This window comes from Pongo pygmaeus, chromosome 16, assembly GCF_028885625.2.
Source record: "Pongo pygmaeus isolate AG05252 chromosome 16, NHGRI_mPonPyg2-v2.0_pri, whole genome shotgun sequence".
Lineage (NCBI taxonomy): Eukaryota > Metazoa > Chordata > Mammalia > Primates > Hominidae > Pongo > Pongo pygmaeus.
This window is the reverse complement of record NC_072389.2, coordinates 99,926,940-99,951,443: the sequence shown is the minus strand read 5'-3', so window position 1 is coordinate 99,951,443 and position 24,504 is coordinate 99,926,940. Positions and strand designations below refer to the sequence as shown.

Here is a 24,504-nt window from a genome sequence, read left to right as displayed (position 1 = left end):
CCACTGCACCCCAGCCTCGGTGGCAGAGCATGATTTTGTCTTTAAAAAAAAAAAAAGAAAGAAAAGAAAAGAAAATGGGCCAGGCACAATGGCTCACACCTGTAATCCCGACACTTTGGGAGGCCGAGGAGGGCGGATCACAAGGTTAAGAGCTCGAGACCAGCCTGGCCAACATGGTAAAACCCCGTCTCTACTAAAAATACAAAAATTAGCTGGGCATGGTGGCACACACCTGTAATCCCAGCTACTCAGGAGGCTAAGGCAGGAGAATTGCTGAAACCTGGAAGGCAGAGATTGCATTGAGCTGAGATCACGCCACTGCACTCCAGCCTGGGTGACAGAGCAAGACTCTGTCTCAAAAAAAAAAAAAAAAAAAACCAAATAAAACAAAACAAAACAAAAAACAACAACAACAAAGAAAATGACAACAAATATTTTTAAAATGTGATAGTTCCGAAAAAGCCCAAACAACTTTTCTTTGTAATGCTACCAGGGCATTTTAGTGAACATACACCACTGTTACTACATGCAAAACGTATGGTAGATAAGGTTGAATTTTGTCTAATCCAGCATCTACCCTCAAAGTTCCTCCTTTCAATGGATGTTAGGAATCTGCTTTCAAAGCCTGACTTGGCTTCTTACAAATTCATCAACTCAGTGGTCAAATCAGACAAGGGTCCTGCCTTTGGGAAGCTAGTATTCCCATGAGGATATATATGTTTGGAGAGGGATGAAGCCATCCCACAGAGGATGAGGGAGCATGTGAGCAGAGACCTAAGTGACAAGAATGAGAAACACTATTTCAGAAAGAGGATTCCAAAAATAGGAATGGATCCATGCAAAGCCCCAAAGCCAGAACATGTTCCTTGCTTCTAACAGCAAAGAGGTCAACAGAGCCAGATCTGCCTGATCTATCAGTGACGGAATAAGATGACATCAGAGAAGGGATGAGGGCCAGCAAAGACTTGAGGTTTTATTTTAAGTGAACTGGGAAGTCAGGGAGGAGGGGAGGTGAAGGTTAGTCAGAGGACTGATTTGATTTGTCATGGATTTTCAAAGGATCATAGTGTCTGCTGTGTGGAATGTGTTCCATGCAGAGCGAGTCCAAGGAAGAAGACCAATGGAAGGAAGGAAAAGTATCAAAGGTTCTTTGATTTATTATTTGTTTCTTCATTTTTAGCTTTCTGGTTATTCAGATTTCAGCACTGCTGGAAATACAAAACTATACACCGTATCTCATATTAACCACTGCCTGTTGGGTCCACTCAGGAAAGAGGAACATGGGCAAGTTGTGCTTCTTTTCAGAAAGGTCCCTTACTTCTCTAAGTCTCATGCTCACAGAAAAGACCCAATTCTTGTGATGGTCTGCCTTCCTGATACTCACTCATGACATGAAAATAGCCTCTCAATTTAAACAACATCATGCAAAATTTTGCAACTATGTACTGAGACTTGCTATCTGAAAGGAGTCCCATATTTTGTAGGAGAACAGCTTAAGGACAAAGTTTAGTATATCATCAATAAAAGTTGTTATTCATCCAACAGACATGGGGAGGAGGGTGCTGTATTTTATTCCTACTGCAGATTGAGTATCCCTTATTCAAAATGCTTGGGACTAGAGTGTTTCTGAGTTCAGATTTTTGTGGATTTTGGAATATTTGCATATACATAATGAGATATCTTGGGGACAGGACCCAAGTCTAAACACTAAATTAATTTATGTTTCATACATACCTTATATACATAGCCTAAAGATAATTTTATACAATATTTCAATAATTTTGCACATGAAACAAAGTTTTGGCTGCATTTTGACTGTGACCCATCCACACGGGGTCAGGTGTGGAATTTTCCACCTGTGTCATTATGTTGGCACTCAAAAGCTTTTGGATTTTGCAACATTTTGTAGTTCAGGTTTTTGCATTTGGGATTTTCAACCTACAGATGTCAAGAAAATTCTTCTGAGCACCAAAATGCAGCTGTGAGAAAAAGACAAAAGTTTTTATGGGACATCTGGGTAAATAAAAGTCATCCCTGCTAAAAATCAGATTGTGCTTCATTAACAGAAGTAAGTACAACTGTAAAGTCAACAAAAAATATTTTCCTAAGAGCTTTCCATAGTTGCCAAACAATGTAATAACTCCCTACTGTTGAATGAGTTTTTTCATTCCTACCAACTTTTCTAGCTCTGTTTCATTTCCCCTGCTTCCTGAGCAAAGATCACTAGGATAACCCAATTGTGAAACTGCCTCGGCTTCAGAATAGCACTCAGTACAGAGCTGACTACGGCTTCCCCTGGTCCACCCTTAACACCACGCAGCATAAGCCCAAAGCCTTCCTCCACTATCTCCTAACAAACATCCCAGGATTCTTCACGAGATGCAACGTCCCTTCCTTGGCCTACAGGCATGTTTTTAGAGGTCTTTATGTAAATAGGATTTATCACTACTCAAGAAAGGCAAGTATGCATAAAATTAATTATTAAAATACTTATGTCAGATAGTCATAAGTGCTATGACAAAAGTAAAACTGCTAAAAAGTTAACAATCTAGCCATCTATATCTAAATGGTTGCTAATATCACAGATCTCATTTATACAGAATAAAACCCTCTCTCTAGATTTGATACTAGAAACACTATGAAAACTAAAGAGATCTTCTAACCTATATTATATTCCTTCTATAGTCAATCTAAATTCTTTCTATATTAGGTCTCTAAAGCACCAGTTAGATCAAGTTGGAAACTTAGCCATCTTCCCTAAAGATGTATTTGAAATCATTTATGTCCCGATTAGATGGGTCGTCTCATAAAAAAATTGGGGTATGGTTATATGATCAAAATGTTAAGAACTATTTCTCAAAATTATTAATTGATGTTATCTCCTAAATTTTGTCTTTAGGAAAAGGAAGAAGAACAGGTCTGATCTTCCAATAGAAGACTTGTAAAAAATTGTGTCCCCATAAATCCCAGCTTTGCCAAGCCCTGTGTCACATTCATTGACCTTTTCCATGCGTAACACATCTTTTATTAAAATGCCAGATAAAAAGAAACACATCTGAAAACTTCAAGCTTTAGAGGAATAATACAATGACATTGTTTAAATTCTAAGCAAATTGACAGTTTGGAAATTCTCTTTTGTGAAGTCATTAGTTTCTAAGTACTCATCAATCATTTAAGGTTGTAATCAATGACAAATTAATGCTTACTCTCACAAGGACAAGTATGAAATTTAAATTCATTCATTCATTCATTCACAGCAAGTATGTCTCCAACTCAGTATTTATCAGAATATAAAATGTGTGTCTTCTTAAGCGTTAGATAGCTGAGTTGCACTGAGCTCAATTTCATCCACATATGAATTGCTGCAAAAAAATCAAACCAGTGGCCACATTTGTGATATTTCCAAATGAAGTGGGTAATTTAGGGATATAAATAGTGGCCCTTTGTTTGGCAGTGACTAAGTGCAGGCACTATCTTCTTGTCCATGAGTTTTCTAAATCCTCACAAATGTTAACAGAGCTGAGTAAAAATACCAATCCTATGTAAGAAGAAATCAAGGATTATAAATATGAAGCAACTTGTCAGCCAGTAAGTATTAGTACCAGGATTCGAACGAGGTTCCCTCTGACCACAACATCTGTGCTTATACCTTAGGCTAGATTGCCATCCCTACCTAACTGGGATCACCAAATCTCTACTCTGGGCAAAGCAGTCATGATTCTAAAATAAGAATTGAAAAACCTGAAGAGACACTGTATAATAATTATTAGAGCATCACAATGGGAAATGGTAAAGAAAATTACAAAGGCTGATCAGAAAGTGATGAAATTCAAATATGCTATGAAATAAGTAGAATAAACAGAAGCAATCAAGAACATTCCAATGCTATGAAGAAAACATTTGCTGTTGCCAATCAAATATCGAGGTATTCACAGCTAACATGTCACCCACCACAGTCTCATCTTCTTTGTACACATATGTGCAACCTTGATCTATACCATTTGAAATTAGAGTCATTGAAAGCGAAAGTAAACAGTGTGCTCTGGAGCATCAAGGATCATGTAAAAAGCCGATGTTTGTTTGAACCCGCCATTGAGCTATAGTACCACCAGATTTTTTTTTTTTTTTTAAGCTGATGAGAAAACTATGTTTCAGTCTCTGGAGTTTAATGGTTACACTTGTGTGATACTGCAATAGAATTAGGTCTGTCACATGCAAAGATATGAAAGTTATATTTTGTGCATTAAAAAAAAGAGAGACTATTACAGTATCCTTTAGTTCCCCTAGGCATTAGCTCAAGGAATAAAATACACACCCCATTTATTCTCTTGAGGCACTCAAGAGTACAGTAGGAGAGGCAGATAGCAAAGCAATTCCAACAGTGTGGTGTGATCTAGGAAGTGTTAAGAATGAGATGCTAATGCAGTACCTAGTTGATGCATTAATCCAGTGTGATAAAGGCTAGACCACAAAAAAATGTAACTAGAATGACAGTGAAGGGACTGAGAAGCTGAATTTTATAATTTGCTGATTATATGTGTTGGAGAGGAATAGGGAGGGAGGCAGCAGCAGGTGTTTAAATTGCCTAGATAGGCCAGAGGTAATATGGTGGAACCACCAATTAACACAGGGTAAGGGAAGCAAGAGCCATTTACAGAAGGTAAGGCGGAAGACTGATAAGTTATCAAAGTTGAGACATGCTATATAGTCCAACTGGATATTCAAGGTGGGAGTTCAGAGCAAAATCTGGGATGGAAATGTGGAAGACAGGAACTGTCTCTCCTCAAACAAGTGTATAAAGTGAAAAGCAAACAAGGCTGGGAGCTGAACCACAGGAATAGTTAACTTTTAGTGGCAGCACAGAGGAAAGAGAACTCATAATGAAAACTGAGGGAGAATGTCCAGGGAAGCACAGGAGAGCCGGGGGTGGGGGGGAAGAGAACAGGACTAAGGAAGCCAAGACAGGAAGTTTCAAGGAGTAAGCAACAATTGCAAATGCTGCAGAAAAGTTAGCTGAGGGAAGCAGAGGTACCCCCATCTTGTTTGGTTACTGGGAGGGCACTAGACACCTCGGGGACACAGAAGCCAGGCTGTAATGAGCTGGGAAGCCAGAAAAGCAAGGTATGACAAGAGATAAGATAAAATAAACAATATTTAATTAAGATACACTAATTTTTAAATCAAACTTATAAATAAGTAGAAATTGTAAATAAGGTTCAGATATTAACCACAGATCCTCCAAAAATTTCAAAATTACCTGTTTCCCTTACATACTTTTCATGTCTTATTTTGATGGCTGGTAACCCTACTTACGTCTGAAGAGAATCTAGGTTACCCTTATAAGTTTAGGTGACAGATTACAAACTTTAGAATTAGAAAAGTTTAAGCTGTGATACCTTTTTTTACTTTGAGGCCAAAAAAAAAAAAATCTGTAAACCAGAGGCATGAATAAAAAATTTGTGGTTTATTTTTCTCCACTCTGTGTCACCTTGTGAGGTGATCAGCACTTAACACAGCACAGCCTAATTAACTGTTGTCAAACAGAATTGAAGGTCAAATGGCTAATTAAAGATGGAGACATTACTAGAATCCAGATCTTTTGATCTGCCAGGTAATTTTCTTACAATGACAATTCAAAAGGTCATGTCTTACAATTGTAGTAAGCTCTGTAAAAAAGTTATACGCAATATCACTAATTCTTAGGGAAATGTACATGGAAATTATAAGACACACTTTAAACTCACTAGAATGGCTATCAACAACAACAAAACAGAAAATGGCAAGTGTTGGCAAGACTCTAGAGAGATTGGAACCCTAGTGCACTGTTGGTGGAAATGTAAAATGGTACAGCTGCTATGGAAAAATGATGTAGCAGTTCTTCAAGAAAATAACCATAGAATTATCACACAATCTAGCAATTCCACTTCTGGGTATCTGCCCAAAAGAAATGAAAGCAGAGACTTAAATAATTGTACACTGATGTTCCTAGCAGCACTATTTGCAATAGGCAAAAGGAAGAAGCAATTCAAGTGTCTACGAATGAACAAAATGTGATAAATACATACAACATATTATTATTCAGCCTTTAAGAAGAAGGAAATTCTGGCAACTGCTACAACGTGGATGAACCTTGAGGACATTATGCTAAGGGAAATAAGCCAGTCACAAATGGACAAATACTATAGGAGTCCACTTATGGGAGATACTTAGAGTAGTCAAATTCGTGGAGACAGAAAGTAGAATGATGGCTGTCAGGGGCAGAGGGAGAGGACAATAAGGAGACAGTATTTAATGGACACAGTTTCAGTTACACAGAATGAAGAGTTCAGGAGACGGATGGAGGTGACAGTTGTGCAACAATATAAACATAACGTCACTGAACTGTATACTTAAAAATGATCATTGCAGCCAGGTGTGGTGGCTCACGCCTGTAATCCCAGCACTTTGGGAGGCCGAGGCAGGTGGATCACCCGACGTCGGGAGTTCGACACCAGCCTGACCAACATAGAGAAACCCCGTCTCTACTAAAAATACAAAAATTAGCCAGGTGTGGTGGCAGGCGCCTGTAATCCTAGCTACTCAGGAGGCTGAGGCAGGAGAATTGCTTGAACCCAGGAGGTGGAGGTTGCAGTGAGCTGAGATCGCACCACTGCACCCCAGCCTGGGCAACAAGAGCGAAATTCCATCTCAAAAAAAAAAAAAAAAATGCATGTTAGGTTATGTGTGTTTTAGGGTGATTAAGAAAACATAAAAATGACAAAATTAATTTACTAATTTTAAGCCAAGTTGGAACGAATGTACAGGTCTAGAAACTGACACATTTTAAGAAGATGAATTTGGTAAAGTAAAAAGATATATTTATTTGTCAGGGTCAAAATCCCAGGTGACCATGGGTGCTATCCTCACTGTGGCTATGGGCAGCTCTGCAGGAATGCAGCCTGACTCGCCTCACACTCAGATCTTTCAAGAGATGCTCTCAGCCCAAATGTTTATGTGAAATTACTACATTTTATACACTGCCAATCAAACAGAAGTCATGAAGTCAACCAAGGGCCACTCTTATCTAATCATCTTCCATAGACATGCTACTTATGTCAGTTTAAATATCAATGTATTGCTTCTCATTTAGATAAGACATTTTCTTAAACTTGACTATGAGGACATTTTCTGCTGCCTCTCACTCTATAAATACTCAACACCAATTCATATTACATAACACAATGAAGACAGCTTTTTCGCAGAGCAGATAAATTCTGTACTAAAATTGTTGGGCTCTGCTGTCAATTTTGCTAGCTCCATCATACTGAACTCTATAAGTAGCATAAAAATCAAAATGTATTTCTCTTAATGTTATGATTGTTCTCTGCGTGATTTCACCTTGCACAGCTCATGTCATTTCATATAACAGAGATAAAGACTGTTGTTCAGCTAATAGAAAAAAATAGATAACTCTCAGTCCCTGTAGTAAGGTATAAATTCATTTAGCTAAATTTTGTTTTCTAGGTAATTTCATGGTGTTAGCTCTTTGAGGAGCCAGGTGCTTTGCCTTAATGTGTTTTTAGATTTAGAGTATATTAGAGAAAATCCATACAAAAATACAGGGTTCATAGGCTTCTATAGTAATCCCCAATACGTGCTCACGACATGAAATTTTAAATTACTCCATCAGCACAGGTGAAGGATAGAATCTCTTGCACAGTTTGCACAAGGTGACAACTGAGTTACCACAAACTATAAATGTTCTACAAGCCTAGGAAATTTAGCACAGAATGCATATTAAGTGATATATTTTCAGATACACACATACACCAGGAACAGAAATACGAGTCACTCATTTTCACTAATGCAGCCATTAAAAATGAATTCTCCAATGCTATGTAGTCACCTGGAAAATAATTTATGGTATAATTTTAAGTGAAAAACACAAATTCTACCAAGACTATGTTTACGGCTCTGTGAAGTGATGTACAAGTATGGCTTAAGTTGGAAAACAAACAAACAAACATGAAAAAAATCACTGATGGCTGATTTTTTCCCAAGGCAGATAATATGTGCTTTTTTTTTTTTTTTTACTTTTTATTCCTTTTATTATTGACATAATGTTTTGTAATAAGTGAATGTAAAAATAAAAGTAATGTTTGCAGTGACATTTTGTATGTGTGCTTTCAGACAACAGAAAGAAAAAGTTTAATCAAAAACAGTCTTGGATGACAACTAGGTTTCTGGTGACCAGCTCAGATCAACTCATGACAGCTACCTGAAGAGCTATTATTTTAAAAAGATTCTGGCAGGGCGTGGTGGCTCACACCTGTAATCCCAGCACTTTGGGAGGCCGAGGTGGGAGGATCACGAGGTCAGGAGATCAAGACCATACTGGCTAACACGGTGAAAGCTCGTCTCTACCAAAAATACAAAAAATTAGCTGGGCGTGCTGGCGGGTGCCTGTAGTCCCAGCTATTTGAGAGGCTGAGGCAGGAGAATGGCATGAACCCAGTAGGCGGAGGTTGCAGTGAGCTGAGATCACGCCACTACTGCACTCTAGCCTGGGCAACAGAGTGAGACTCCATATCAAAAAAAAAAAAAAAAAAAGATTCTGAGACTCAGTGGGAAATGTGATGTCATTCACTTGAACATCTGCCTTGGGCTTTGGAAAGGGGAGCAATGGCTCTAGGTCGGTATTACCATCTCCATCTCAGCACAAATATCAGAAACATAGATCCTATAGAAAGACCAGAAATATCCTACAACTTTCTTTAAGACAAGAGGCCTTAGTAACTCAAGATATGGCACAGCTAATTAGTTCTTATTCAACAGCCAATATAGAAAAGTCCACATATAGTTTTAGAATATTCTAAATAACACAGTGCTCTGTAAAATAAATGAAACCACTTCACATAGTACAGGCATATTGCGGGAAATCAAGACAGATACCTATCCTAGATTGTTAACCCCTATTTATGTGCAATAAAATATTATCATGTTTATCATCTTTGCACAGAACAGAAGCTCCAGAGAGAGAACAATCAGTACAGGCATCTATCTGCACAACACAAGTGCTTGAATAGCATTTAAGCTCAAGTTTAACATTTAATTTAGTAAATTTCTGCTTTTCTATAAAGGTATAATTCTGTATTACCATTCCTTCTGACTCTCAGGACCCAAAGCATACTGTTCTATACTGAGTTAATCAACAAAAAGCACAGAGAACCTGTGTAAGCCACCGTGGCAGGGTTTACACCACTGGGTAAGTTTCCACGGACCAAGCAGGAAGGGTTCTTGATTAAGACACTTGCACCTTTGCAAAGCCTCACTGTCTGTTTTGGCTCATTGTTCACCAAACAATTCAAATTTCGTAAATCATATAAAAATCCAGTGTTGAAAAGATTCAGACTAAAAGTAGAGGAAGCTCTAATTTCCAATAAGTATCTTGACACAAGCGGGCAGACTCTTGACAGCCTGAGAATAACAGGACAGTGTGGCATTTACAGAGAGCTAAAAGCAACAAGTGAAAGAGCATATTTTAAGCATCAAAGGAAAGTTAAAGCAAGCCTGGCCACAGCTCTAGGCTTACCTGACTGGCCAATGTAATTGGAAAGTAAACACAGAAGGAGCTCTCATTAGGAGCAAAGTTCAGGCAACTTGGTTTGTGTGAAGAAAGGTAGGCTCTACTAAGCCACAGTCAAGTCCTTGCCTGGAAGAGGCCCATTATTTCGAGATGGTTCCGTTCTACTTGGTGGAAGGGTAATGCCTGTGTGAAGTATAACACTAGAAACCTAGCATAAGGAGAAAATGGGTGCATCAAACACTTGGGGTGCAAGTGTAGGGATTTTGTTTCCTTATTCAAGGCTGTTATTAGTTATATAATGTGACCTTTGCACAGATCAAAAACCTGGCTCTTTCCGGTCCCACATCAGGAATCACCGCCTTAACAAGTTCTACCCCAAGCTAACTCTAATCCTGACCTTCCAGTGTGAAGCAGCACCTCCATGTCATAATCTCATCACACCTCACATTCTTGACGGCCCTAAGGATCCAACATTATCTTGTTAGTTTATTTACTTAATCTCGTAATCTACTCAATACCACCCTGCAATACTGTAAGTGCCCTGAGGGGAAGAGACTGGATTTTCCTAGTCCACATCAATACCTGGCACATTGCAGATAAGTTTTGATGGAACAAACAAATGAATGAATTCAGAAGAGGATTCGTTTTATTAACATCATGACTGAATATTTACTAGAAATCCAAGCCTGCCTGGAGACTAGTGGAGTTCATCAACCTAAAGAGCCTCATAACTGTTAAGCTTTTGGGAAAAACATGTTGTGTAATACATATTTATTGCTCTATGATAAGGTACAGGGCAGCTTTTTACAGAGGCATTAAATTAGTAATGATCATCAGTCTTACTGATTGAAGGTCAGGGAGTAAACTATGGTGAGGATGTGCCCGTTTTATCTGCTTGGACATCCCATCTGGTTTTTCCCAATCATTTCATAATGGAATGACCCACTCCTCTTAACATATTTACAAAATCACCATCAACAGGTTGACAATGAAGCCCCTGAACTCCACAACAGAGTAAGACCCACATAAGTGATCTCAGACACTATCAACCAAGAATTAAAGGATCCTAGAACTGGGCATGGTGGCAGAAGTCTAAAACCCAGCTCTCTGTCCCCTCTTTCCGTTAACATTTGGATCTCATTAGGCAGAAATCCTTTACAATCCTGAGGATTCCAGAGACAGCTGGAATTCCCCAGCATGTTGGGGACTAAGAAAGGGCAGCAGGTGAGGCACCCAGGAAGCACTCATAAGGAGCTGACTGATGTGCATCCAATGCCCTCTGAACTGATCCAAATGTCTCAATCGAAGGAGAAAACTGCCACAGATGAATTAAAAGGACTCACATGCACGCACACACACACACACACATACACACACACACACACCTCCTACGCCTTTTGGCCTGTGAATCTACAAAGGTTTTTAAATATAAATTAATAAACTCTTCCTACACTCACGTGAAGCATGATTTAATGAATCACATGCACTCACGTGCACACACACACACACACACACACACACACACACACACACCTCCTATGCCCTTTTTTGGCCTGTGAATCTACAAAGGTTTTTAAATATAAATTAATAAACTCTTCCTACACTCACATGAAGCATGATTTAATGAATATATTTCTCAACCTGTCTGAGATGCGTGAACGTGACATTTGCCCAGATCATGGGAGTTTGTCTTAAAATACTCAAAGGAGTTACTCACTATCAAAGATGGCAGTCAGCTCTCATTAGTATTTATAAGGCATTCCATTATAGTAGCATCTCTCAAATGAAAAGGTAAAGAACACTTATCAATATTAAAACCATCATCTTTTAAAAAGGTTAAATTGATTTTTCTCCACCACTTGGATTCCATCAATGCCAGTGTCAGCGCGATGAAGTGGACATTATCATGTGGCAGCTTAAATTGATAATTCCCAAATGAACTTTCCCTAGTTTTCTATCATTTCTCAGTCTGTGGATTTTGCAACCCATTTCATAGAGCCTTAGCTAGAACAAAGGCTTAGAATGATTAAAAACATCCAAATCAATCTTCCCACTGAGCTAAAATACTGCAAATGAGTTTTTAAATATGAAGCAATTATTAGGTTCTATTAAGGGAGGTAAACATGACACATTATAGGGCATTAAAGTTAAATGAGTCTCTCCACCATCAATATTACCAAACAACAAGAGCATCCGCCACTACAGCTACTCCTTAAGGGGAGGCTATGGTGCCTCAGGCATCAGGTACTAAGCACTTTAGAAATACTATCCTATAATCCTCATAACTCTATAAAGTAGGTACTATTAGAAGCCTTATTCACTGACGAATAAACTGAGGCACAGAAAGCTTAAGTAACTTTCCCAGCGACACACAGTTACTACATAGTAGAGCTGAGATTCAGGCCCATCGGCTCAACTCCACATACTTGACCTTTAAGCCACCTGTCCTTCAGTCTCTGACACCTCATTTCCTGTAGGTGACGGTTTCAGTGTCCATTCCTAATATGTGTAGCATTGCAAAGGGTCCTTCAGCAAAGTTCCAAGAGGCTACACGATGTGAGAGGAACAGAGATAAGAGTGATGACCTCTCCCCAAGCCTTTGACAGCCAGTCCCTCCCATTCTTCCAGACTCAAGTCACATTTTTCCTCCCCACTCTCAGCCTACACAGACCTCATCTGCCTTTAAAATCCTCTCTGCTCCGAAGAGGTTACCACTAATAATCTTTTCATGAAGATGAAGCGCGACACTCCAAGGAGACAAGTTTTTTGAAACTAGAAAACATTTCCATTTTCTCTATTGCCCTGTTTAAACGTGAAATCATAGCTAATCAATATTTTTGGCTGGTGGGGGGAGCAATCAGAAATGTAGGTATGTGCTCCAATGAAGCCACTGACTAGGTTTCACCTTCCAAAGCCTTCAAAGGTACTCTTTTGTCTATACATATATATAATATATATATAACTTCAAATATATATAACTTCAAAGGTACTCTTTTGTCTATACATATATATATTATATATATTTTATATATATATTATATATATTTCATATATATTATATATTTTTATATATTTTATATATATATATATATTATATATATATATATATGAAACACTGTCAGCTAACCCCAGAAGTGGCCAGGCTTTCGTCAAATTATACGGTAATTACCAAGAAACCCACTAAACCCAGCACTGCCAATAGGATATGTGCATGTCCAATACTCGCTTTCTGACCTGAAAACTTAGTTAAAAATGCAAAAGGGAAAAACATCTTTAAAATGAAAATAAAAATCTAAAGTTTAAAAAAAACTTTCAGTGTCTAGTGTCTCATCTCTAAAAATAACAGCCTCAAGTTGAGTAAATAGACTAGATTTTTAAAATTGTTACTGGCCCCAAAATGTGCCTCTTGTTTCTTTTAATACTGTAATTTAGTATCAGATCCTACCATGCTTTCTCATCCTTATCCTGGTTAGAAGGCAATGTAGAAAAAAACCTCAGCAGTGCACAGATGTCTGATCTCTGAGAAAGCTGACATAACATCCTGGGCACACACTTACCCAAACCTCTGTAGGTTTGCTTATTACAAAGAATCCAGACTCCCTCTTTTCCTTGAATAATAGAAATTTATGAAGTATCTATTATGTGCAAGGCAGTCTGCATGCATTATTACTAATATCCACAGGCATCTCAAAGTACTTTCATCTCCATTTTACAAATGAGAAAACTGAGTTCCAGAGATGTCAAAGTCCTACAGCTAATATATGGCAGAACTGATATTTGAGCTGGGGTTTGTCTGAATTCAAATCCCAGACTTTCCCCAGTAACAAGGTGGTTTGAGGGAGCCATAGCATAGGACTTCAAAACTTGCTCACTGGAGTGGAAATGTTTTAAGTGGTTCCACTCTGCGCTTACCTCATCAGAGGTGGCCTACAGGAACTCTTGTTGAATGGAGAGAATAATTTGGAACCTTTTCTCTCCTTAATCATTTCAACAACCATACACAGTAGTGCTAATTCTCCTGATCTCAAATAAACTAATAAAATCTAATAATAAATACCAGACTTTTAAAAAACTATAAAATATTAAACGAATTCAAAGTCTGTTTAATATTCTCAGGTCCAAGGATAATTTTTTAAATGACATTTTAAAGACAAAAATAAAAAGCCCTATTATCTTACCACTGAATTAAACCTGGTAACTTTTTTTTTTTTTAAGGTAGGTATGCCTTAGGAAACTGTAATTGTACCTAGAGGCACAGCATAAAAAGTGACTTAGCTCAAACTAGACCATCTCCACAAAGGAACCACTAGTAAGTTTCTAGCACTCATTTCCAGAAAATAAATAAATATATATCTGTACTCTTACATCAGCACATAGTATTGGTCTATACTATTCTATCCTATGCTTAATCACATACTTCGAAAAGCAACAATAATACAAATGCCTTGTAAGTACTAAGTCAGTCAGCTCTGACCCACAGCCACCAGCAAAAAGATATTGACAGGCAAGACCTGGTTTTCTGACTGGCCAGATTTAGGATATTACTACAACCATGCAAATGACCAAAATCACACAAACAAGACATCCAGAATTGGTCAGCAAAATTTACATTAGAAAATAGATTAAACAAAAATACAAAATTACCATTCATAACCTATAGTAAAATGGCTTCTTATTGGAATGAATAAAAACAACACCGATGAGTGTTCTCAAAAGCAGATGAGGCTGTGCCCGGGACATCAGATTGCAGGGTCCCAGGGAGTATTAGTTACATTCTTCCACTACTTTCCCCTGCCATTTACACCAGCCTCGGTATCTGCTTTCACATCCTAGAAAGCCACCGACTCTACATGAAACTAAAGGAGGATCCCTAGGAGATATCTCAGAAGCTCTGCTGGGGATAAGTGGAGTATTCAGAGAAGTAACCCCAGCTTCTCGAAGACCATGATAACCAAAACATCCACCATGTTTGTATACTCTGGATCCCGAAAAGATCTTATTTGATAAGTGTGTCTTAATGCTAATAATAGATACACACCAAAAAAAGTAGCTTGATCTAATCAATAGCACCACAAGAATTTTCCTGGGTTTTGAAATGCCAACATCTGTATATATTTAAAAGGTTACATCATTCAAAAACATAAAAACACAATGAAGTTGTTCTCACATGAACACTTAGGAATTAAGTGTAGTAATATTTAGATGTAATTGCTAGCTTTGTTACACAAATCTAACAATCCTGTTTACAGCATCACTTGGATCAGATAAAGGATAGAGACTTTCCAGATTACCCAGCTTCATATATACACAGTCATCTGGCAGGAAATTGCTCTAAAATGATGTATTTATCAAGACCATGCTGCGTTTATCTTCACAACAGGGTTTAGCAGGATTCCAGGTCTACATGGATGTGGTTTTAAAGCCTCCCCGTCATGAAGGATTTCACCTTTGCATTGAGCCTAAGAATGCACAGAACAGCTACTTCCAAAATCAGGAGGTAGAGGAATTTCTGAAATCTTAGTTGGAATGGGTCTTGAAATCCCTCAAGTCTTGGGGTGAAATAATTTCCTTGGGATGCAAAACAAGAGTGCAGTGGTTGAAATGGTTGAAACAGCACTAGCTTGAAATCAAATAACAGGGGTGGAAAGTGAAAAAAGACATAGGCCAGATTTCCAACCCAGCTGGGTGACGTTGTGCAAGTTCTAGGTTTCTCTGAGTCTCAGTGTTCCCTTCAGTAAAATGGAGATGATTCCTACCTAGCAGGGTTCCTAAGAGGATTAGCATGACTAAGATAATGCTACCACTGAGTAGAGACTCAGAAATATCAGGTAGCTAGTACACAAAATAAAATATACAGCAGCTAAATCTGTGTGTCCTGTGAACTAGTAAAAGCAAAAACTTCTACTTAAAAAACAAAAACAAAAACAAACTACCAATGAAAAGGCACAGCCTGACAACTGAACACCAAAACTAAACAATAAAGTAATAATTCTGGATCTTGGGCTCATAGTGACAATGCTAGAAACTGACTCGTGGCTTTGGAAAGGAAATTGGAGAGGAAGTAGTTAATAAAAGGACCAAATACCAGTCTGTTATTACTGATCAGGGCCATACCTATCTGATCAAACATAATTTGGGGGCACATAAATAGCTCATGACATTTAAAAACAGTTCATCAGATACTTTCCAAGCCCCACCATGTCTTTTGGTTCAAATATTAACAGTGAAAGCTTCCCCAGAACCTTCTTTCTCATTCTTTGCCAAAGCTACATGTCTGTGCCAACTCACATGAGGCTTAAGGGAGTGAAAGAAATGTCAGATAAATTCTACCTGTTTAGACAGGCCTAAAATGCTGAAGGCAACTTCCGCCAAGGACTCCTACAGAATTCAAAACATAGCACAATGTCAGAAAAAGTAGGAGATAAGGAAGACAGGGGAGGGAGCTCATATAAGTATAGACTTAAAGATGGAGATAATTATTTACTGGGCCTGTTCCAACAACAAACAAGAAGCCTTCAAGTGAAGCATTGTCGCTGTAGGACAAGGAACTCAGGACAGATTCTACCCAACAGATGTTGTCACCAATTGACCCAGTGAAAATAATAATTGAGCCTGCAGCACTCCTGAGCCCCAGATTATTCATGAAGGGGCAACTGGAGGTGGAACAGCTGATCCCAAAGGTCATTTCCAGACTGTAAACCGAAGAAGCTAAGCATACGTATATATATATATCTTTTATGTTAAGCAAGATTATTAAAGCAATAATGGTTATTGTAGTCCAAGAAATATAATGTTCTTTTCTGATATATTACCCAAGTTCTCAGACTAAATCCAAACACGCTTCATAATGCTAAAAGTAGTTCCCCAACCACCACCTTAAAAAAAGTAAGCATTACAAAATCATTTTTGTTTTTGATTTTGGTATTTTTGTTTTTAATTTGGGTGTTTTTGTTTTTAGTTTTTCTTTTTTTTTTTTTTTTTTTGCACTGTCAACTCCATTGTATCTTGGATTCTTCAAAACCCTTCACAGAACATGGGCACGTTCACACAGATAGGTTTAATACTTCCTTTTTAGTTTTCCCCATCAATTCGCAGACCTCTCATGAATATTCCCACTTATTAATAACTTTTCATTAACAAAGCTTAAACACACTAGCCTAGGCTTTCTGTTCCTCAAAAGCATCCATCCACTGATTTCTCAAAACACTCCCTCTGTGCTTCTCCATCTCCTTCCTGCCAGGCCTAGGTGGCACTTTGGATGTGGCCCTTACCACCTGCTCTCATGGCACCCTGTCCCTTACCCTTAACGAACAGCACACTTCATTGTAATCACTTGTGAAATTGTCTGGTTTCCCCTCTAAACTGTAAGCTCTGAGAGGATGAGGATCTATTTGTCTTATTCACAACCAAAATTTCAGCACATAACATGTATAGCACATGCTCAGTGAATAGTTTTTGGATAAAAGAACATTTTTTTTTCTCCTAGCTACTTTTTAAGCAGTTTTAAAAAAGCCTTCTACTCGGAGCACCTAAGAAAACCTATCTATTCTATATAAAAATTAATATTCTAACAGCCATTCCAAAACAGCACTGGCCAATCTACACAATATACAAAATGATATGATTCATTTATGATACATACAATAGACATAAATTTAAAATGTGTGTTTTTATAACAGAAAATAACAAGAGGATATATGATAAACGTTTTACATCATAAAAATTATATGGGCTCAAATTCTGAACATTAGCTTTCAACAACCTCCTTGTTCACTCCTCACTCCACTATGTCAATGAAAGAGAGTGAAACTCTGTAAAATATTTTAAGAGATTTATTCCGAGCCAAATATGAGTGACCATGGCCCATGACCCAGCCCTCAGGAGGTCCTGAGAACATGTGCCCAAGGTGGTCAGGGTGCAGCTTGATTTTACATATTTTAGAGAGGCACGAGACATCAATGAAATACGTTCTAGAAATACATTGGTTTGGTTCAAAAAGGCGTGACAACTCAAAGTGCTTGGGGCAGGGGGTGGCTTCCAGGCTATAGATAAATGTAAACATTTTCTGATTGACAATTAGTTGAGTTTGTCTAAAGACCTGAGATCAATAGAAAGGAAATGCTCAGGTTAAGATAAAAAATTGTGGAGAACAAGGTTCTTTGAAGTCTTACAGTGTCTGCCCTTAGAGATAATAGATGACAAATGTTTCCTATTCAGACCTGAAAAGGTGCTAGACTCTTAATCTCTTCAGGATAGGGAGGGCCTGGAAGAAAAAGATCTAGCTTTAATAGAGATTCTTTACAGATGCACATGTGGCCCCACAAAGGACAGATTTGCAGGACCATTTCAAAATATGGCAAAGAAACATACTTTTGGGGTAAAATATTTCCACTTTCTTCTTTGTCAGGTAATGTTATGCCAGAGTCAGATTGGAAAGTAAGTCATGATATATAGGGTTAAATGAAACCCATTTGATAAGAACTTATCGTTTGTAGGGCATGACTCCCCAGACCCCTTAGATAAGAATTTGGGCAGCAAAAAAAAAAGAAAGAAAAAATCCGAGTTTAGTCCTGTCCTCAACTGCTTTCAATGGTTCTTGTTTGCTTTTCCACACTGAGGACGTCCTTCCAGCTCCACCTCTCAAATATGGCTCTCAAATATCTCAAAGTCCAAAGGCAGTAGAGGATTCATCTCCACTCTCTAAAGAATGAGTTCAGTTGATTGAATTATTCAGTTGTTATAGCAACTGCATTATTCAATCAGTTGATATTTAGTCAAGTATTCAATTACCATCCAAAGACCAGTTCTTTCAAATCTCTACATTGCCAATCTCTTTCCTGGAGTGCAGACCTTTATCCTATCCAATTATCCACCTAAAATCTCTACCTTGGGGTCATCCAGACATTTAAGACTCAGTGTCCATGAAGGTCATAATTCTCTGAAAAGAGGCTTCTCCTCCAATACTGACTTATGTTATTGGCACCAAGCCAGCAGCCCAAGGCTCAAACCTGATCCACAGGCCCAACACCTCCCTCTCTCTCATCACCCACCTCCACCTGGTCACCCGTGTAATCTTCCTAGTTATCTCTCAAATCCTGCCACACCTCCACTTCCCTAAGGCCTTAATCAAGCCCAATAACCTACCTCCCTCCTGATCGACAATAACTTATGAGCACCTTTCCTGCTGACTCACTGCCAGAGGGAGGGCATCTATTCTGTTCTCCCATAACATTGCACTACAAGGACTTCTATTCCGGTCCATGGGGATCATGTCTGTTTTGGTCACACTGTATCTCTTCTGGTGCCTAACATAATATTTAGCACAACTAGGCAGGCAACCAGTGACCACATGAATGAATGAATGCATGCATAGACGACACAGCTGGCATTCTCAGAATTAGATTCTGCTGCCTACCATAAACTCAAATTAATGTTTGTGTAAACATTTTTTTCTACAGGGGAAGCAAAGGCACAGCAACCTTAGGTTTATACCCGAGAGCAAACCATCACTCTACGCACTCGCACACATATCCATGTCACTATCTGTACATTCTTACTCATGCTGCCTGACACCATGGGGCTATTTGGTAAAAAAAAAAAAAAAAAAAAAAAGTATAGACTCATGGGCAACATTTTTTTTTTACCAGAAAAAAAAAAAAAAAATGCAGGGCCAGGCGCAGTGGCTCATGCCTGTAATCCCAGCACTTTGGGAGGCCAAGGCGGGTGGATCACAAGGGCAGGAGATCGAGACCAACCTGGCTAACACAGTGAAACCCCGTCTCTACTAAAAACAGAAAAAAATTAGCCGGGCGTGGTGGCTGGCACGTGTAGCCCCAGCTACTCGGGAGGCTGAGGCAGGAGAATGGTGTGAACCCTGGAGGCGGAGCTTGCAGTGAGCCGAGATCACGCCACTGCACTCCAGCCTGGGCAACAGAGCAAGACTCCGTCTCAAAAAAAACAAAAAATAGGACAAGGCACAGCTCTTCTGAATATCTTCCAAAATGTAATGAACAAACACAGCATCACCTTCAAATCCTCTGTGGCCTGGGGAGGTGCTTGCCCTCTAGGAGATAGGCCTCTAATAATCAGATCAAATCCCAGCATTCCTAAACAAGGAAACAAAGCCACCTTCCATAATCACCAACATCACTCCCCGCTGGGTAATCCATACGAGCCCTTAATAATGAAGCTATGGGAAATGGTATTTCCATGTGATGTAATCATTTATATGGAATCATGTCTATTCACTCATGAAATTTTAAAAGTCTGCACTAGGAGTAAATGACAATAAAGTTCTTCCTTCCTCGTTTGGAAATTTGTCTCTAATGAAAAATTTCTTAACCACGTAGTCAGCAAATGACTAGGATTGTTAAATAGGCGCATCCCAAGCAATCCCAGGCCTGCGTCTCGGCCAATGCCAACACACAACAGTGGCATCAATGAAAACTCTCCCAGGCAAGATAAAAGAGAAGGAAGGTTGTAAAACCAGACAACCTGTGCTTGAATCCTGGCTGAACCACTTTCCAGCTGTGTGACTATGGACAATTTCCTATTTCTCTTTCAGTTTTCTCACATTTAAATCCAGGTGATCATAGCCCTGCCTTACCCAGGGTTTGTACCGAAGATTAAGAGTTAATATTTCTTAGCAAAATGCCTGGCACAACCTGAGTGCTCAAAAAATGTTAGTGATAGTAATACAAATTATTATACTACAACACGAATATATTACTATTATTAATTTCAGTTCCCTCCCAGTGATCTCCATAAGGGATTCCATGCCCTATCTGTTCTCTTAAATGTTAAGACCAGTGGTTTTCAGATTTTAGTATGCACCAGAATCATCTGGAGGGCTTCTTAAAACACAGATTACTGTGCTCTAGATACAGAGCTCCTAATGCGGAGTGCCTGAGAACGTGCATTTCTAGCAAGTTAATCTTAGGTACGTAGGTGCTGCCGGACTAGAACATCAGTAGAGGAGAATGAATGGGTCTAAACCACCAGGGCTTTTTTTTTTTTTTTTTTTTTTTTTTTTGAGATGGAGTTTTGCTCTTGTCGCCCAGGCTGGAATGCAATGGTGCAATCTCGGCTCACTGCTGCAACCTCCGCCTCCCAGGTTCAAGCCATTCTCCTACCTCAGCCTCCCAATTAGCTAGGATTATAGGCGCTGCCACCACGCCAGGCTAATTTTTGTGTTTTTAGTAGAGATGGGATTTCGCCATGTTGGCCAGGCTGGTCTCGAACTCCTGACCTCAGGTGATCCGCCCAACTCGGCCTCCCAAAGTGCTGGGATTACGGGCGTGAGCCCCTGTGCCCAACCACCACCAGGGCTTTTAATGGCCCTCTGCTCACTTAGGATGACCCTCCTGGATTCCATCACAGTAACTCCAAACGCAGCTCAAGCATCAGGAACCCTCCAGGGCCCCTGTGGCATCTCTCTGCAAGCCCATAGCAAAGCACTGTGATCAATGAAATCAGCTCCATGAGACTGGGAGTTCTTGACAATCAGGACTTTACCTTACTCAGGACTTGGGACGTTAGAAAACTCCCAATAAATGGTGACTGATAGTTGGAAAAGCCTATGGCCAAAGGCATCCCTGAGAAACAAACCAACCTGGAAAGTCTTGAAGAGCAGCTCTCAGAATTGTTCGTTGGACATGAGTGTCCAGAGTGTCTCTGCTGTCCCATCCAGCAGTCTCTTCTCTGCTCAATGGAGCATGAGTCCTTTGCCTTTAACCACAACTTTCCCTCTCACTCTTTGAGGGTAACAGAGCTTCAACTTTGGGCTTCTCGCTAGCAGGGCCCCCCATGGGTGTGACAAGCCGCTGGGAGATGCTCAGTGTTCTCAGGGAGAGGGGAAGCCAGGTTGCAATCAGCACGCCTGTTTTTGTAAGCATTTCTGGTAAATTGCCCAAGATCTCCACAGAAACAGGCAGACATCTCCAGTAAATTATCATCTCTTTTTCTCATTTTAAATACATATTCACTTTCACACCTAATTTTGTATTAATTTTCTTAAAGAGAGTCTCCAAATTGTTTACCTTTTAGGCCTCACAAAACCTGGATCTGCCCCTGCTTCATATCCCCTATATACTCTGCTCCTTCATCACGCACCCTGGTTCCCCATGAGAACACCTTACCGGGTCAGGCACACTTTTATGAACACGTCCTAGGAAGGATTTCACAGCTCACCTCCTAAAGAGGAGTTTAAGGTGTCTCGCTGTTTCACCTCCACGTGAAGATAGAAGGGGAAAAAAAAAATCTGTGCCGAGATTGACGCAGGCAAAATATTCTACCTGATCCTCCCATCACAGGCAAAGCCTTTTCTCAACAGTTAACGGGCAACAATTCAAGGTAGTTTAAATATAAAACCCCTTCCATTTCTGTGTGTAATTACCAACAATTACAAGAAAAGTTTTAAGAAAGCAAGTGTTCTCCACGACAAGAAATATTATTTGAATTCAGAGTACTATTTTTCACTCACTTTCCATTCTCCACAGTATAATAATTTTAATTTGAAAATTACTTTCCTGGTTTACAGGCACTTAAAGAAACTGTCAGTTGTTATAAATCCTTTACACAAAAGTCAAATAAGGAACTTGATTCCTCGCCAGATCATCACATTGCAGTACTCTACAACTGCCAGAAGTAGTACTTCTGGAAACAGGTTTAAAGAAAAATATATATTCGTGTGTGAGCACAGATTTACACAAACACAAAGTCCTTTCCAGGTGACAAGAGACTGCTAATCATCTTGCAGCTATAAGAAATCAAGCTGAAATTGATTTCAAAGCCCACTCAGCTGAGAAACTCACCTCTGCAGAAGGAGTCCATAGTAAAGCATACGAATATGAAAATTAGCTGTTCCTTCCATGCGTAGCACAGAGAGAATATATATGCAATTTTATTAATTAGCCCTGTTTGGATATATCAGGCCTTTCAAAATATGTTAAGACACATAATAAATTTTATCTTTTAAAGGTAGCTGTTCATCTACTTGTCACAGATAGGTCACAGTTTGACCACACAAGTGCGATGAAAACAGTGCTCACTTTATTCCTGAGAACTACTTTAACTCCATTAATCCCCAGGAGATAGGATCTATGAGTATAAATTTGAATTCTTATATTAAATCTGCCGGATTTACACTCTCCATCTTAGAGACAGCATGGAATAGTGAAAAAGTACGAGCTCTGCACTCAGAAATAGCCACATGCAATTTCTAAATTCACCACTGACCTTGTACAAATTACTGGACTCCTCTGTGCCTCAGTTCCTCATCTGCACAGGGGAATAGTATCTACTTTGCAGATTTCATAGACAAGATAAAGTGCCTAACATGGTGCTTGGCACAGAGTTAATTCTTAATAATCTTATTTTAAGCATGTTTTTGACAATTCTTATTGCTTTGGAATGACTGATCAGGCTAATGACAGATACTCTTCAAAGATTTACATTCTCCCTGCATTTGAATACTTATAACCAGCGATTACACAGGTGCGGCTGAGGCAAAGCGCAGCGCCATTGGTCTCTTTCTAAACACACACCTGTGAAGAATAAGTGCCTTAAAATTCCCCTTTGTATTAATATCAACACCTGTGCTACCCAACATCACACCAGCCCGGCTCTCAGAGGTCTGCCCCTTGACAGGTGTACAACAAATATTTGTTGAATTGAAATGCTACTGACTCAAGCAAAAAAATGAATGCTAAGGGAAATCATAATCCATACAAATCCTTCAATAAGTGGTGTCTGAATTCTGTGCGTCCTGAAGCAGGTGTTCTAACGTCTCACGGTTCACTGAGAAGCTGTTTGGTACCTTAAGTGTTCGCACCCATGTACCTTCCAGACCAAGCTCTTGTAAGCATCTAGAGGAGGCTGAAACCCTCAGTCAGCATCGCACAGAAGTTCATTCAGACTAGAGAAAACCTCTTTTATGGCAACCCAATCATTTAAAAAAGCCGTCAGCACACCATTTGCTTAACAAATGGACAGTGCAGTGGGGAACCAATTGCGGAAACTAATCGCCTCTCAAGTTCACCACCAACATCACTGTCTTTATTTTTAACTTACTTATCTTCAGTGGGATTGAGACACTGTTGCCTACGCAATTATCCCAAGGATTTCTGCTCTTGTGTCGCGGAGCAAATGTCAGCGCGAAGAATTAATGTTGAACCTCCGGGTCTCTACGAAGAGAGCGTATTAAAGCCCACCCAGCTGAGGAACTGACCTCTGTGGAAGGGGTCCTGGATGTGGCGGTGACTAACTCCGTAGCGCCCCGGGGAGACTGAATGTGTGGCCTTTAAAATGCAAAGAAATCCTGGCGCAGGCTGCCCTCCCCTAGTGCGCCTTCCAGTACGCCACGCCTGGGTTTCTGCCTCCAGTCCTCAGGACACCTTTCTGATCTCTGAACCACAAGCAGCTCCGGGGTAGTGGCACCACTGAATTCTCATCTGGACCCTCCAGGTCCCCAACTCCCAGCTTTGGTTGAGAGAAGACGCCCACCCCCAGGCGGCGACCCTGCTGCCCGGCCCACGCGCGCTGCCAGGTGAACCCGGCACCGCCCTCACCTGTGCGAGGCCGCGTTCGGGGGCTGCAAAGCTGGGCCGGCGCGCGCCCCTCACCTGCACCGGACCCGCTGCAGTCGCCACTCGGAAGCGCAGGGAGCAACCCTGACGCTGCGGGGGCGGGGGCGGGGGCATCACCAAGGGCCCCCGGACTTCCTCGGCCCCCCCGCCCTTGCGAGCCCCGCCTTAAAGGGGAGGAGGCGGCCGCGCGTCACCTTTGAGCAGCCTCCGACCCAAGCGCCCGCGCTGCCGCCGGGAGCTCAGCCGGGTGTTGCAAGGAGGCGCTGTGCTTGGTGCAGGGCACTGGCTGGGCGTAGAGAAGGCGATTACTTGTAACTCATTCGTCTGGGTTGGCTCACAGGAAGAGGAAGGTGT

At 40.1% G+C, this 24,504-nt stretch overlaps 1 protein-coding gene across 5 annotated transcripts in view; it reads right to left on the bottom strand.

Annotated features, from left to right (window-relative positions):
• Positions 1 to 24,283, bottom strand: part of MCTP2 (multiple C2 and transmembrane domain containing 2) — a 257,190-nt gene extending 232,907 nt beyond the window's left edge. For 3 of the 5 annotated variants that reach the window (XM_054451314.2, XM_063652994.1, XM_054451320.2), the window contains exon 1: positions 24,133 to 24,274. The gene's annotated coding sequence lies outside the window, so the exon portion shown is untranslated. Of the gene's footprint in view, positions 1 to 23,381; positions 23,586 to 24,132 lie in introns of those variants that run through there. The other 2 variants (XM_054451318.2, XM_063652995.1) reach the window with 2 other exon arrangements.
• Positions 24,284 to 24,504: the final 221 nt, after the last annotated feature.